The sequence below is a fragment of the Amblyomma americanum genome, chromosome 9 (assembly GCF_052857255.1).
Source record: "Amblyomma americanum isolate KBUSLIRL-KWMA chromosome 9, ASM5285725v1, whole genome shotgun sequence".
NCBI lineage: Eukaryota > Metazoa > Arthropoda > Arachnida > Ixodida > Ixodidae > Amblyomma > Amblyomma americanum.
Window position 1 is genome coordinate 1,376,402 of NC_135505.1, and position 17,804 is coordinate 1,394,205.

Here is a 17,804-nt window from a genome sequence, read left to right on the forward strand (position 1 = left end):
CAGTCAGTGCTCACACTATAGCTTATGGAAAAGACAAAGTTCGGCAATTGTGTGATGAAAAGACAATGGATGTAAGCCGAGCGACAATTTTGTGCCCGAAACACTGATGCTGTGATCATAACATCACACTATAATCCGGGCTGCACAGCTTTGCACTGATTCTAATGTGTAAATAAGATAAGTTTGGTGCAGGTTCCAAATGGGTGAGGCACATGTTCCAATTTTGAGCAAATGAACGTTTTGTAGGTGAGTTGGCGGATAGGAGGGAACAGCTAGCAATCCGCTGTCAGTTGAGTGATTTTGAACTTTTAATGACTACGTTAGGATATGCTCAGACCATGAAAGTCTTGTTATTCGTAGGTACCGGTATGACTCTATTTGTGTTAGTGCTATCAGCTTAAGGAATTACGATAATTTAGATTATTACATTTGCGGGCTTTATGGGGTTGATGCTCTAAGCATGTGATCAGACGCTTGAACCCAGTTGCTGCTAGCCTCAATCCTTTCTATCCTATTTGGCAAGTCGCAAATGAATGTATTTTCTTGCTGCAAAAATTCAATGAAAAGGCACAAGTCAGCCACTTCCTCCGGCAGTACCCCATTAAGTGCTCTGCCAGATGAGACAAAGCACTCTTTGATGTGCGGTGGTGCAGCATCCCTTTCTGCAATGATTATTGGTCTGCACATCAAGACGCAAATTTTGGCCTCTAGTAATAATATTTTTGATGAATGTTGAGTCAGAACGGGATGGTCGCTTGTATGCAGTGCTATGAAAGACCTGCTTTGCTTGTACAAAGCGCTCGTACTGAAGTGCTGTGAATGTACTCGTGCCTAAGCGATTATTCACAGCATCCTGCTCTTCAGCGCTTAGAGCAACGTCTTTTCCCTTGCCTAAAAGGCACAACTTGCCAACATGTGTAGCCTTCTGTAACGGGGATACCCAAAGATCTCTATGCAAAACTCTTTCTCGTGGAGACACAGAAAGCTGCTGCTCATCACCTTGCGCAGTTGTTGATGCATAATAATACGTTCAACAATTTGCTGAGGGATGCCATTTGCAGCTGACACCTGCCGAACTATGTGTCCATTTTCACCTTCAAAAACAAAAGCAGAATGTGCCCACAGTGGCCCAAGTGACCGAGCACAATTAGCCAAATGAAGAAGCACATGAACATTAAATGTCAAGCTGGCAACCCCATATAATCTCTTGCACTGAATGACGAAGCTCTCCAGAAGCAGCTCTGAAAATAAAAAGTAGCAAATATTAGGTGCAGTTGAGAGCCATTAAAAACTTCCTCGACAAACACAGTCAAGTTTTTCTCAATCCACCTCATTGCAAGATTTTTTTATTCATGTTTTCTATGCGAAGGTTCATTGAAAACAAGCAGTTCCATGTTCAGGAACATGAAATCTCTCTATTCCAGAAAGAGCACACTATAAGATTGCATGAAACTAGCTGATAAGCAAAAGCTGCACACGGCTACGCCAACATATTTCGTCTTTAAAGTTGGCTCCTACCTCTAATTTGGCCCTGCATTACAGAGACAGCGAACTTAGCAATTCTAACCCGTTGGACAAAAATCTGTACAATAGTACAAACATTCTGTATAGGCATTCCAATCAGCTAACAAGGAAATTATCAGAGGCATATCATATTCACAAAAACTCTGACATATGCGTCAGCACACCATCTGTTGTAATCCATGATTGTGAAATTTGGTATCTTAATTCAACACAGTGATTCGTTTTGTCATTTTGGGGGTAGGCGCATGCGCTGCTGGCTGCCTTGCGTGAGCTATTTAACCTTGTGTTTTTTTCCAATAAACTTCAGTTCATAGTAGCGCTTGTCCTTCGTGTCTTTCTCTTTGTGTCCCCTGTCGCAGCGCTTTCTAAAGTTTTCAGATTTAGCAACTGGCTCAATTATCTGTGTTACTGCAAAAGAATCATTACCCAATTTACCACATCCCAACTTTTAACAGGTAAGCAATGGATAATGTTTCAGGAGTGTTGTAGTTAACTACAAGAACAAATAGCACAAAAACAGAAATATATATCTAACATGACGAATATTATGACATCGGAGAATATGAAAGGCACTCTAAAAAAGAGGAAAGGGGGTTACTAGATGGCAGGAGTTATTTTTGAAGTTTATGCACCAACCAGTTTGTGCCTTCTGTGAATATTTTAGAACGACAGTTCACAAAATTAACTATTTTGAATATGCTATGCAGGAAAAACATTTATCATTGAAAATATTATATCAAATTGCAGACAGTTGCACAAGAGTGTAAAAAGGTCAAAATCCTACATAGTCAAAAAAATTATATGATTACCTCAGTTACTTTACAGCTATGCTATATTCACAAATGAGACCTGTAATAAGTTACCTGGTTTGGCAATTTCAGACAGAGTGAGCTCCTCTCGCAAAAGGATGTGGAGAGCCTCTGACAGTTTCCAGAGGTGCCTCCAATAGTCCGGGTGCAGGACACCTTCTAGGCACGGCAGAGCATAAAAAAGTATCCACTGCCTCCACTCAGATGCTTTCCAATGTTGTAGAAGAACGTCAGTTTGGGCTAGATGGTGCATTATTTGAGACAGAAATGGTAATAGCGCTGCAATTAGACGTACACAAGAAAGACTGACACAGGACATGCGCTAACTTCATCTGATTTTATTTACTGCAAAGCCAGCAAATATATGCAAAATTCAAGGCATGCGCAACCAACACCTACACAACAGGCATCAACAAAACCGTTCAAGATATGATATCTCATTCTTGAAAAGGCGAACCGAGGTATCACTCACGCAATCTACTCCCCTCTTCCTAATGTGGAATGCTTCCAGAAGCTCCCTCGCCTTCGTATCTCCACTCCTGCCCAGAATCTTTCTCTCCCGAAGCCGTGGCTTACACTTCTTGCATTGCTGGCATCTTTTTTGCCCCGGCCCATGTTCTGCCGCACGATTACAAACGAAGCACTCCGCGCAATGCTGTGAAAGATGCGCACCTCCTAGATTTGTAAGCGATCTTGCGTGCTCGGCCGCGCGGTCATTAACGCACCGCCCCGTTTGACCCATGTAGGCTTTTCCGCAGGTCAGTGGTATTTCATACACCACACCTGTGCAGCACTTCACGTACTGTTTACCATGCTTTTTGTTGCAGGAGCTCTTTTTATCGCTCCCAATGCGCGCGCATAGCTGGCCAAGCTTTCGTGGGGCAGAAAACACGACCGGCACGCCATGTCGCTTTGCCACTTTCTTCACATTGTGCACGACCCTGTGCACATAAGGCACAACTTCTGGTCTCACCGACTGTTTGTTCGGCTCAGTCGACTTGTGAAACAACGCACACTTGACTTTTCTTAGGAGGGCTTCAGCAACTGCTGTGATAACCGTGCATGGGAACCCCGCCGAAACCAACCGACCAACTTGCGTGTCAAAACTCATCTGCATAGCATGGTGACACGACTTCACGAGAGCCGACTCAAGGCAGAGGCGAGCAATGGCGCGTTTTACAGTTTTTGAGTGTGCTGATGTGTAAGGCAAAAGCTCCTTCTGGGCTCGAGGGGAATAACGCCAACAAACATGATCCTCGCCCAGGGTAATATTAAGGTCTAAAAACTGTAAGCACCCCCCTTTGGGTAGCTCATGAGTGAACACCAACCCCCTCCCCTCTTTTTGGAAGTTGGATAAAACTGTGTTAACAGTATCCATGTAGGTCAAGTTATTTTGTTTTTTAAAAACAACTAGAAAATCGTCAACATACCTAAATACTTTTAGTACTCCCTTCCCTGTTAAACTTAGTTCTAGGGCGCGGTCAATAAAAGCTAGAAAAATGTTAGTAAGAACTGGAGCTACGCAGGATCCGATGCAAATCCCTTGTCTTTGGCGGTAAAATTTGTTGTCAAATGAGACAAACGTCACACTAAGATAACATTCAAGCAACTTAATAAAATCACAAAACGACACGCCTGAGGAGTTCTGGAAACTAACAGCACCGCTACTTTCTATGGCTTCCCTCACGCAAGTGAACAAGGCATCGTGGGGCACCGAATAAAACAAGTCTTCTACATCAACAGAACAGAAATAACCAATAGAGGCATTTCCCTCCAGAAACCTAACAACATCTTTAGAACATTTTGTAGCGAAAGGATCATGAACACTAAGTGAGCTCAGATGCTTCTGTAAGAATTTGCTAAGAACCACCTGCCACGTACCATTCTCACTGACCACAGTTCTAAAAGGTATCTTCAAAAATTATATAAAGCGCACTTAGGACAACAGACAAGGGAGACCAAACAACACAAGCGCTTACTCGCAACTGCGCGTTTATTCGAGAAACACACAAAAGGAAGAACAATCACAAACAAAACAAAAGCCATCGCGCAGGCGTGACAGTAAAAGTGCTCATACAGGTGCGTCAAGATAACAAAACTCTCTTTCACGCAAAACCACCATAGCGTCGGCAACACACGTGTGCTGATTCTTACGGATGTGATAGGCCTCTGAAATCTCTCTGGTTAGCTGATTAGGGTGTCGGAACAAGATTTTAGTTTGGTCAAGCAAAGGCTTGCAGCCGCTGCATTTTGAACAGCACTTAGCGAGATTAGATGAAGGCGACTTATTCAATGACAAAAAATGCTCTTGCAAGCGCACATTAAGGCAGCGGCCCGTTTGACCGATATAGGGCCGGCCACAAGAAAAGGGAATGTGATACACCACTCCTTTTCAACATCTGACATAGCGGTTCTTGTGATTCACAGTGCAGCACCGCTTTCGTTTATCACATACACCGCTGCTAGAGCGCGCAGCAACCTTCGCACAAACACTACTAACTTTCTGAGGGGCAGAGGAGAGAACATTAACACCATATCTGTTACCCACGTTTTTTAGTTGATGAGAAAACCGATGAACATAAGGTATGACTGCAATATTTTTCTTTTTCTCCTCAGAACCCTTAAGAAGTGACCTATTGAACTCTTTTACTTTTTTGAGCACCTTGCTAGAAGCTAGAAACAGCACGTCCTCTGGAAATCCAGCCAATTTTAGTCTGTTCACTTGCTCGCAGAAACTTTCCTTCATTTCGTGAGGGCACGACTTGAGCAAAGACGATCCAAGGCAGGAGACAGCAATGCCGCACTTCACAATTTTTGAGTGATTTGATTGATAATTTAAGAGTGGTTTATCAGACCTCGGAGAATACCTCCAGCACACATGATCCTGCACGAAATGAAGTTTTGTGTCAAGGAACTGCAGGCAATCGTTTGTAGGAGTTTCAAAGGTGAACTGTAATCCACGCCCATATTCTTTAAAAATCTTAATAATGTCGACCACCCTCCTTGTAAATTCATGTCGGTCAACAAACACCAGATAATCATCGACATACCTGAAAATCTTTTTTGCAAGGCCACTCTGATTCTTTTCAATATAAGAGTCAACTCGAGACAGGAAGATATCACTGAGGACGGGCGCTACTTTGGATCCGATACAAACACCTGTCTTTTGAATAAACAAATGCCCATTCCAGTCAACAAAAGTAGAAGCCAGATAAAACGACAGCACTTCTAAAAACGAAGGAACGGAAATACCACAGGCATTGACAAAGCATTGTTCATCATTATCATCGGTAATGCATTCACTAACAAATTTCATCAGTCTGTCATGTGGCAGCGAGTAGAAGAGGTCCTTAACATCAATACTAAATGCAGACGCTCCTTTAGGATTATGATTCTAAAGGTAGTCGACAACAGCCAAAGAATCTGGCGTCTGATATGGGTCCGCTAAGGTAAGACCTTTTAGGTGCTTTTGCAGGAAGCATGAAACGACATGTTGCCAAGTTGACCGCTCAGTGACAATAGCACGGAAGGGTATATCGTCCTTATGCGTTTTGGCTGAAAAGGAGACTTCGAGCCTTAGGCCTTCAGCCTTTTTAACGCTAGAGCGCAAATTCTCTAGGTTTAAACTCGACAAGAGTTTCAGAGCATTTTCCTTGACCTTTGTATCTTTGACTTTAACAGGTCTAAAATGTGCTTCCATTGCCGAATAAGCCTTTTTCTTAAACAAGTGTTCGGGTAACACAACGAAGTACCCCTCTTTGTCGGACACAACTACCCGCTGCTCACTGGATGTCAAAAAATCTACCATAGGCTTCAGGCAACGGTTGCTCTTTTTCCCACCCCCACATCTTTTCATCGCATCTACACATTCTACTATGCACCTGGAACGGTCCTCCTCAGGAACATGCCTAGAAATGCCTCTTGCAGTAGAAATCTTTTCCACCTTATGAAGGTTTGGATGTAGGCAAAACTTCGGTCCGAGCTCCAGCACCTTGTGATGAACATCAGGAAGATGGCCTCCTCCTAAGACCAGCACTTTCCCTCCAAGGGGAGAAGTTTTCTTTTTGTCATGCACCCAAGGGCGAGCAGCTTTCCATAGGAAGTCGATATTTTTGTCCGCCAGGTCGCACCACTCACGATAATGTCTGCGATCTCTCGGAAGATCCCCGCAGGCCACACGCAAGCAATCCTTGTAAAAGCGGGAATGACGCCACCATTCTGAAGAAAGGATGCGGCATATCCTGCGGCTATGGCTCTTGGACAGCGGCAGCCCACCACACAAAGGTTGCAGTTCCGCAGGACAAATTCCACGCTTGGCATTCCAGGAGGCCAAGCGCGCCTTGTGCGCACAAACAGCTATTAAAGCTGCCAGGATGGCAGGATTATTCAGAAGAGGATTAACACTTAAAGAGGAGCTCAAGGTACTAGAAATGAACTGAAGCAGAATTGACATCTGAGCTAGTTGGTTGTTCATTTTCAAAAATTATATAAAGCGCACTTAGGACAACAGACAAGGGAGACCAAACAACACAAGCGCTTACTCGCAACTCCGCGTTTATTCGAGAAACACACAAAAGGAAGAACAATCACAAACAAAACAAAAGCCATCGCGCAGGCGTGACAGTAAAAGTGCTCATACAGGTGCGTCAAGATAACAAAACTTTCTTTCATGCAAAACCACCATAGGGTCGGCAACACACGTGTGCTGATTCTTACGGATGTGATAGGCCTCTGAAATCTCTCTGGTTAGCTGATTAGGGTGTCGGAACAAGATTTTAGTTTGGTCAAGCAAAGGCTTGCAGCCTTTCTTGCAGACTTCCTATGGAACGCTGCTCGCCCTTGGGTGCATGACAAAAAGAAAACTTCTCCCCTTGGAGGGAAAGTGCTGGTCTTAGGAGGAGGCCATCTTCCTGATGTTCATCACAAGGTGCTGGAGCTCGGACCGAAGTTTTGCCTACATCCAAACCTTCATAAGGTGGAAAAGATTTCAACTGCAAGAGGCATTTCTAGGCAAGTTCCTGAGGAGGACCGTTCCAGGTGCATAGCAGAATGTGTAGATGCGATGAAACGATGTGGGGGTGGGAAAAAGAGCAACCGTTGCCTGAAGCCTATGGTAGATTTTTTGACATCCAGTGAGCAGCGGGTAGTTGTGTCCGACAAAGAGGGGTACTTCGTTGTGTTACCCGAACACTTGTTTAAGAAAAAGGCTTATTCGGCAATGGAAGCACATTTTAGACCTGTTAAAGTCAAAGATACAAAGGTCAAGGAAAATGCTCTGAAACTCTTGTCGAGTTTAAACCTAGAGAATTTGCGCTCTAGCGTTAAAAAGGCTGAAGGCCTAAGGCTCGAAGTCTTCTTTTCAGCCAAAACGCATAAGGACGATATACCCTTCCGTGCTATTGTCACTGAGCGGTCAACTTGGCAACATGTCGTTTCATGCTTCCTGCAAAAGCACCTAAAAGGTCTTACCTTAGCGGACCCATATCAGACGCCAAATTCTTTGGCTGTTGTCGACTACTTTAAGAATCATAATCCTAAAGGAGCGTCTGCATTTAGTATTGATGTTAAGGACCTCTTCTACTCGCTGCCACATGACACACTGATGAAATTTGTTAGTGAATGCATTACCGATGATAATGATGAACAATGCTTTGTCAATGCCTGTGGTATTTCCGTTCCTTCGTTTTTAGAAGTGCTGTCGTTTTATCTGGCTTCTACTTTTGTTGACTGGAATGGGCATTTGTTTATTCAAAAGACAGGTGTTTGTATCGAATCCAAAGTAGCGCCCGTCCTCAGTGATATCTTCCTGTCTCGAGTTGACTCTTATATTGAAAAGAATCAGAGTGGCCTTGCAAAAAAGATTTTCAGGTATGTCGATGATTATCTGGTGTTTGTTGACCGACATGAATTTACAAGGAGGGTGGTCGACATTATTAAGATTTTTAAAGAATATGGGCGTGGATTACAGTTCACCTTTGAAACTCCTACAAACGGTTGCCTGCAGTTCCTTGACACAAAACTTCATTTCGTGCAGGATCATGTGTGCTGGAGGTATTCTCCGAGGTCTGATAAACCACTCTTAAATTATCAATCAAATCACTCAAAAATTGTGAAGTGCGGCATTGCTGTCTCCTGCCTTGGATCGTCTTTGCTCAAGTCGTGCCCTCACGAAATGAAGGAAAGTTTCTGCGAGCAAGTGAACAGACTAAAATTGGCTGGATTTCCAGAGGACGTGCTGTTTCTAGCTTCTAGCAAGGTGCTCAAAAAAGTAAAAGAGTTCAATAGGTCACTTCTTAAGGGTTCTGAGGAGAAAAAGAAAAATATTGCAGTCATACCTTATGTTCATCGGTTTTCTCATCAACTAAAAAACGTGGGTAACAGATATGGTGTTAATGTTCTCTTCTCTGCCCCTCAGAAAGTTAGTAGTGTTTGTGCGAAGGTTGCTGCGCGCTCTAGCAGCGGTGTATGTGATAAACGAAAGCGGTGCTGCACTGTGAATCACAAGAACCGCTATGTCAGATGTTCAAAAGGAGTGGTGTATCACATTCCCTTTTCTTGTGGCCGGACCTATATCGGTCAAACGGGCCGCTGCCTTAATGTGCGCTTGCAAGAGCATGTTTTGTCATTGAATAAGTCGCCTTCATCTAATCTCGCTAAGCACTGTTCAAAATGCAGCGGCTGCAAGCTTTTGCTTGACCAAACTAAAATCTTGTTCCGACACCCTAATCAGCTAACCAGAGAGATTTCAGAGGCCTATCACATCCGTAAGAATCAGCACACGTGTGTTGCCGACCCTATGGTGGTTTTGCATGAAAGAGAGTTTTGTTATCTTGACGCACCTGTATGAGCACTTTTACTGTCACGCCTGCGCGATGGCTTTTGTTTTGTTTGTGATTGTTCTTCCTTTTGTGTGTTTCTCGAATAAACGCGCAGTTGCGAGTAAGCGCTTGTGTTGTTTGGTCTCCCTTGTCTGTTGTCCTAAGTGCGCTTTATATAATTTTTGAAAATGAACAACCAACTAGCTCAGATGTCAATTCTGCCTAAAAGGTATCGACGGTTTATGCGTTTTTGCTGTAAGAAATACAGAAAGAGCATTGTATTTACTGTTACTGATGTGGTTTGCCAGCCTACCTAATTCTAAGTCCTTACACAACAAGATTGCTTTCCCTTTTACCCTCGTTGCGCTAGCTTTCAAAGGAACAAAGTTCTTGGCAATCGCTTCACCTGCTCTTGTTCGGAACTCTCCTTCGGGGAGCACCACGAAGCCACCATCCTTGTCGGCTTGGAGAAGCCGGAGGCTGTGCTGTTTGAAGTAGGACACCACTTTTGCCATGGGATCCTTGCCTGGTCCAGTAGAGGAGCGACTTGTAGATCTGGTCAGTGCGTCCACACCATCAAGGAGGCACCTTTCCTTGTTTTCTTCTGCAGCCTTTCCTGCGATGCGTCTGTTTAGAGCGAGGAACTCATGTGCTTGAACCCGTGGTTCATGGCTGAACTTCGGCCCCTGGTTCAACGTGTTTCTTACGTCGCTAGGAAGCTCTACTTCCCCGATGATAGTCACACCTTTTCCCGCTGGCTTCTTAGTCTTCTGTACGGCTGAAGACTGCAACACTTCATTCAGAGTGTGAGCCCACCAAAACTCGGTCAATCTTCCTGTAAGGCGACGAATCGCACGAAGATTCTTCTCCGCCAGCCACCCCGGATCCAGGTTGTAACATAGAGCCCGCACATGGTCTTCACATCTTCTAATTTGTCTCCACAGCTCTGTTTTCAGAAACTTGCAAATGCGCTTGAGTAGCCCTACGGGTGGTCGCAAACACCCAAACAGTGCAGCCACATCCACTGGAACGAAACCCTTTCGAAGGCAAAACGATATGTATCTTGCACGGCATGTTGATGCTACGATGAGAAACACAAAGGTATTGGTTTGGGAAGACGACGGGTGGTCACACACAAAAGGGCCCTGGGTTTTCGACAGATGGTTTAGAAGAACGTCAGTTTGGGCTAGATGGTGCATTATTTGAGACAGAAATGGTAATAGCGCTGCAATTAGACGTACACAAGAAAGACTGGCACAGGACATGCGCTAACTTCATCTGATTTTATTTACTGCAAAGCCAGCAAATATATGGAAAATTCAAGGCATGCGCAAACAACACCTACACAACAGGCATCAACAAAACCGTTCAAGATATGATATCTCATTCTTGAAAAGGCGAACCGAGGTATCACTCACGCAATCTACTCCCCTCTTCCTAATGTGGAATGCTTCCAGAAGCTCCCTCGCCTTCGTATCTCCACTCCTGCCCAGAATCTTTATCTCCCGAAGCCGTGGCTCACACTTCTTGCATTGCTGGCATCTTTTTTGCCCCGGCCCATGTTCTGCCGCACGATTACAAACGAAGCACTCCGCGCAATGCTGTGAAAGATGCGCACCTCCTAGATTTGTAAGCGATCTTGCGTGCTCAGCCGCGCGGTCATTAACGCACCGCCCCGTTTGGCCCACGTAGGCTTTTCCGCAGGTCAGTGGTATTTCATACACCACACCTGTGCAGCACTCCACGTACTGCTTACCATGCTTTTTGTTGCAGGAGCTCTTTTTATCGCTCCCAATGCGCGCGCATAGCTGGCCAAGCTTTCGTGGGGCAGAAAACACGACCGGCACGCCATGTCGCTTTGCCACTTTCTTCACATTGTGCGCGACCCTGTGCACATAAGGCACAACTTCTGGTCTCACCGACTGTTTGTTCGGCTCAGTCGAATTGTGAAACAACGCACACTTGACTTTTCTTAGGAGGGCTTCAGCAACTGCTGTGATAACCGTGCATGGGAACCCCGCCGAAACCAACCGATCAACTTGCGTGTCAAAACTCATCTGCATAGCATGGTGACACGACTTCACGAGAGCCGACTCAAGGCAGAGGCGAGCAATGGCGCGTTTTACAGTTTTTGAGTGTGCTGATGTGTAAGGCAAAAGCTCCTTCTGGGCTCGAGGGGAATAACGCCAACAAACATGATCCTCGCCCAGGGTAATATTAAGGCCTAAAAACTGTAAGCTCCCCCCTTTGGGTAGCTCAAGAGTGAACACCAACCCCAACCCCCTCCTCGTTCTCTAATTGGCCTCCACACACAGTGTGGAGGTTTGATGGCCAACAGCCGTGAATCAATGTCTTCAAGTGTGGAAGGACGACCTGGAAAATAAATGTGCATAATTTTGTTGTGAGCAGAGAGAATAAGGCAAGGTGATAATACCCTGTAGAATACAAAAATCCCAACAGATGAAAGGAAAAAAATTAAAGACAGAAGCACTGCTATACACACTATATAAATACCTGTACATGCATATGGTTGCAACTTGCTTCTACAAATTAAAATAAGATTAAATGCTGAGTACACTGTAAAGAAGATTCAGCATTTTATTTTATGCAGCACGTTTTCCTACCCAGCAGTTACCAGCAGCCTACTAGCCCCTAAGTGTGCCGGTTGATAATAAAATATGCTACCACCATCTTATGTCATCATGGTTTCTCAAAATATGTCCAATAGGAAGCCAGCTTAGTAGTAAGTACTAAACGGCTGCAATAATACTATTTCACCACTATTTGTACACTATGTAGAGGCACCATCAACAGTGCCTTCCACTAATCATACTCAGTAAAGACAAGGCCACAGATTATAACATGTGCATGGTCTACAATCTCTCAGCTGCCATTTCCCTGCAATAAGATACACATTTGAAAAAGTAACGATAATCAGTAATAAATGCAGTGCCACAAAAAAGCCGTAATATTTCAGCAACTTTCACTAGTAAGTTTTAATTTTAGTTTATAGGGGTTTAACGTACCAAAGTGACTCAGGCTATGAGAGACGCCGTAGTGAAGGGCTCCAGAAATTTCGACCACCTGGGGTTCTTTAATGTGCACTGTCACTAGTAAGTGAATCACGAATGAACCGCTTTATGTACATTGCCGTACCAACATAAAAGTGTTGACCTGAGTTCGACGTTGACAAAATTGTCTCGGTCACTTGTCTTACTACGCCTAGCAGGACGGAGTGCATATTTTCCACACTGAACCCATTGACAAGGTCTAGACCTGAAATTAAAGAGAACGGCTGATATCAGTAAAAATACAGCACAATTCCATGAGATAAAGTACAGGAATGAGTAAAATACTGATGTAGGTACTGAAGGTGGATAAAATGAGACAAAATAATACCGAAAATTAGTTGCAAAAAAATTAACATATTGCAGGGGCTGTAGAAACTAAATACTGGAAGCAACCAATTTTGCATTAAGTGTTGCACAGTTTAATAAACAAGGCAGCAGCCTAGTGCTATCGTTTTATAGCTGACGAAAACCATGGCCTGGTGGAGACATTTGGAATGTGTAGAAAACCCCGGGGATAAAAAGCAAGTAAAGCTCCTCCTTCTTGAGGTAGAAAGGCTGGAGCATTGGGAAAGCATGCAGGCCAAATCTCTTGTGCTTATGTAAATGCTGCACTGATCTAGGCTTGTGTATATGACAGGCTTGGCTGCCTTGGTGCACCACAAATCTGGCATAATGACGTGGCAAAAAGGCACATATCATGGCAAGCACTGCCACCCAAGGGAGTTTCCATGAGTAACTAAGGAAAAAATTCGCAGGTTACACATTACCTCTCACCACCTAAACGGATGTGGTTTGCATCACTGTTCTTAATGCTCAAAACAAGAAATGAACTTGATCATGCAGGAATTTAAATGTATAGTGAGGACGATTAACCTTATTTTCCTTTTTACTAAGCGACCGTTCATACCTCGAACATGTTTTGCCACATATGTAGTAGTTGTGACATCGGTCAGTCCATGCCAGCTAGAGAAGAAAGGAAGAAAGGAGAAAAATGCCCTTACCTCCCAAATTCATGAGTGCCGATGGCCCTTTGAAGCCATTGATTATGTCATCATAACCTTCTGCAAGCTTCATGTCGCGTATAACCACGTACGTGGTTCTGGCTTCTGGCTGTTCTTTTATGATGTACCGCATGCTCCCTTCAGGCAGAAAGATAATACAGCACTTAACCACATGAACAGTAGTTTCCATAAGCTGGCACCCATCAAAAAAAAATAAGGCTCTTCTGATTTCGGTTCTGCTGACAGCTCTGACAACTGTTCAGTGTTCAGCAATCACCCAAACCACTGTCGAGCTGTTAGAACCATCAGGTACTGCTCACCTTCAACATGCTCCCCTTGGACGAAGCACCAGGGGCATCCCAAGTACCCGTTGAAGGGGACCATATTCAGTACCGCTGCCCTTGCTGGCGCATCGACTGAGCAGCACAACACAGCTGGGTAGTGTGTAGTTGTCAGATATGTCCACTTAACTACTTCGGTAGTGTTGACTTCAATTACAAACTTCTTCAAGAAAAGTTGCATGATCGGATGTTTCTTGCCGAACCAGAGCCCAGCAAGTACAGGATGCTTAAACCGCAAGTGCGGTGGCAGTTCATTCACAATGAACTGTAAGGGCCACACTGAGGTGTTTGACGATTTCCAAACTGGACTCCCGTCAGTGTTGATAGTGAGAGTGAGGTCATCTTTCGGAAGTCTTTCCCGCATTCTGCTGTAGCACTGAGCACTTGTAACGTCAAAATGACACCGGGCCTTCATGAAGCTGGGCCTTCGTGCTTTCAATTGCAAAGCTGAGTTGTTTATGCAAATTCAGAATGATGAAAAATGAGCCGCGGTCCTTGAGCTTCTGCAGGGCACTGGTGTTCCGACAGTTGGGGCACTGTGCTGACTTCTCAATCACATTTAGAAGAGCACCGCATGTCTCGCAAAAATAGTGGTACTGCACAATGTCTTGTTTTTCCTTGCACCACAGTTTGCGAAAAGCATATGTGCTTTGGGGCAAGACATTTTGTCCAAATAGGAAATTTATTAGCTTTATTAAGTCCCCTAAAGCAGCCCATGTTAGGTCATGTGATACTGCATATGCCTTAACAGCTGCTATAGCGCCCATCTTGGTCACCTCTGCATTTGGCAACTTTTCGTTACTGAATTGTGCAAAGGATGACGGCAACCCATCATCTTCATCTTCAGAACTCTCAGATTCTTCAGTGAGATTGCCACAGCTGAGGCCAATGTCACCACCCACATCCGAACTGGCTCTGCTGCAGGTGTCACTTTCTGGTTGCAGCTCATCATTTTCAAAGTCGTAGTCACTGTTCATGCCAACGTCACCACTCATATTAGAACTGCCGACGGTGCAAGAATCACTTTCTGGTTGCAACTCGTCATTTTGAAAGTAGTAGCTTGGATTCTCTGCGTCGGCCGCTGCACCACTGGCTCCGTTTTGCGCGGCACCTTCAATGGGCAGAACGTCTGGGTAGTCAGTGGAGTGCACTTCATCCCTCGGCTCCGTACCGCCCGCTGCGTCGTCCGTGTTGTCCCACGCGGTGCTTTCAGTGGAAGGTGCGCTTGAGTGACCGCTGGAGACACGTCCATTACTTGTAGGTTTGACCGTGAGCAAGGTGGCACTCAACGGACCGACAACGGCTGCCCCAAAATGGCCCTTTTGACGCCTGTAGAGAGTTGTGCTCGGCACGTCAAAGTAAGCGCCGGGCTCCAGATACTGAAAATTTGAAAAGTTTGAAAGTTTGAAAGTTTGAAACTTTATTCGGCCATATTACAATATGCCCCGGGAGAGGCAAAAGGACGCAGAGAGAGCGTGCCTCCTGACGAGGCCTACACCCCGGCTTACAGATCTGGACACTGGTGACTAGACAGCAAATCTTGTTTACAAAAAACAATCATTTTCAAGAAAAGAACAGCACACTTAAGGGTATCAAACCTGATCACGAGACAAGAGAGAAAGACATTACTATAAAGTTAAAAAAACAAAAACATGACATCGTTACGCCCGAACTGTCTAATCATAAATGCAACGCAGATAATAACTAAAAAAAACGAAAATAATTAGAAAATTTGATAACAGGCACTGGAGTATAAATATACAGACAACAAAAAAAGAATCAGTACCAACTAGACTCAAGTAATCGCAAAATTACAAAACAGGAAAGAGCAACTTCAATTTTTTCTTAAAGGCAATAGAGCTCGTAGCTTCTTGAGCCTTTCTCACTAAAGATGGGTGCGCATTACATAAGGCTGCAATTTGGTTAGTTAAACTTTGTGTTCCATAATTCGTTCTGGATCTTGTAGCAGATAGGAAAACCACGCGCAATTCATATTTGATGTTTCTAGAAAAGTACATATTCTGGAAAGAAGTGAAATCCTCCTTAATTATATAAAACATGTGAATCGCTAAGCTAAATTTGTAACAGTCAAGGAAACTGCGTGCATGAAAAGTTTTGAAGAGGTTTGTTTCATCAGTTGGATTTATACATAAGGCACGTAAGGCTCTTTTCTGGGGGGCAAATCATTTATGTGAATCAGTTTTATTGCAGGTACCCCATACTAGATTGCAATATATTAGATGAGAGTGCACCAAAGCAAAATATAATTGTTTTCTAACCTGCATTGGTAAAAGGTGTCTTAATCGGTAAACCACACATAACGATCTCGCCATTTTCAATCGGATGTTGTTCACGTGATCACTGCACCCTAGATCACTGCGGAAATACACACCAAGAAACCGAATGCTATGCACTTCTTCAATTCTTAGGTTATTAAAGTGAAGTGAGATGTGGTGATCTACTGGCTTATTTTTTGGGTGAAAAGCATGAATTTCGTTTTGTTAACATTCAATTCAAGTTGATTAACAGAGAGCCAGATCATTAACTCTTTCAGCCAGACATTTGATTGCTGCTCAAGTGTTTGTAGGTTAGTGCCTGAAAAGAACACATTTGTGTCATCGGCATACAACACAATATTAGTAGTTAAAGGAATATTAACAATGTCATTGATGTACACAATGAACAAAAGGGGCCCTAGAATAGAACCTTGGGGCACGCCAAAGTTTACTAAACCAAATTCAGATTTCATATCGTGTATTTTCGTGCATTGCCTCCGTGAATTTAAATAACTCTCAAATAGTTTATTGGCAATTTCACGAATTCCGTATATCTCTAACTTTTTAAGTAATATTGAATGCTTAATCGAATCAAAAGCCTTAAAAAAATCAAGAAATATTCTAACAGTGTAAAGTCTATTTTCAAAATTCTGAATTAAACAGTTTTTTATGTCTAATAGTGCTGTTTGGGTTGATTTACCTTGCTGAAAGCCATACTGCTCTGCGCAAATTAAATGTTTAGCTTGGAAGAAGCTATAAACTCGCTTGAAAAGTATACGCTCAGCTACTTTTGAAAACAGTGGCAGCACTGAAATGGGGCGATAATTATTCGGGTCATTTTTCTTTCCCCCTTTGAAGACCACTGTAACACGCGCAACTTTGAGTTTTTCAGGAAAGACTCCTGTGAGCAGCATTCTATTACAGATATGTGCGAGAGGGCAAGCGATATTTCTAACAACACATTTAATCGGAAAAACGGCTATTTCGTCATCACCAGGTGAACAAGTGTTCCTAAGAGAATTTATGATGGATTCTACTTCATCTATTGAAGTGGGCGACAGAAATATGGAAGCATTACTTCTGGAAAGCATGTATGACTCTACTGTTCTAGTTGCATAAGAATGAGCAGCCCCGTGATGAGCTCCAGCTACTATGAAATGATCGTTAAGTTTATTGGCAAGTGAAACTCCCGTGTAGTTGACTCCATTAATTCGTAGTTCGCAGGGAAGATCCTTTTTCTTATTCCCTATGATTGAATTGATACCTTGCCAGATAAATTTAGGGTTGTGCGAGACTGCCGAAAAGTTGTTTTTATAAAATAAAGACTTCGCCTTCTTTAAATCCATATTTAGACTGTTTCGGAACTTCTTAAACAAAGTTAAATCCTCCGGGTTTCTAGTTCTTAGAAAACGAGAAAACATTTTCTTTTCATCAATCCGTTTCAGGAGAGCACTTGTTGTCCATTCTTTCCTTGCCTTTCTATGCTTTTTTATAGTCATAATGGGGAAGGCTGCATCGTAAAGTTTTAGCAGTTTTTCAATAAATACTTCATACGCTTGTGCAGGGTCTGTTTAATGATATACTTCGATCCAATTAGTAGACGACATCAAGTTACAAAATCGGGTAATATTATTATCATCATAAATTCTCTGCACGCGAAAAAGACCGTCAGGATTCTTTTTCTCTGAAACAAGTGAAAAGATGGGCAGATGATCGCTGATCCTTGATGAAAAAACACCTGATGTAGTTCTGTTTGCCGGAATACTTGTAAAACATAGATCAATTAGTGTTTCGGAGTATTTTGATATGCGCGTGGGTAAATCAATAGTATTCTCGCAACCATTAGAAAGGAATATTTCACTTAATGTGATCTTTGAAGGATTATCTTCCATAAAGTTAATGTTAAAATCCCCAATTACAATAATGCGCCACTTATTAAGGTTTGCTAGCTTCAGGAAGGACTC

The 17,804-nt window shown here is 43.4% G+C and overlaps 1 pseudogene; it reads right to left on the bottom strand.

The window, feature by feature from the left end:
* Nucleotides 1-271: 271 nt before the first annotated feature.
* Nucleotides 272-16,555, bottom strand: LOC144105139 (uncharacterized; annotated as a pseudogene).
* Between the last annotated feature and the right edge of the window lie 1,249 nt (nucleotides 16,556-17,804).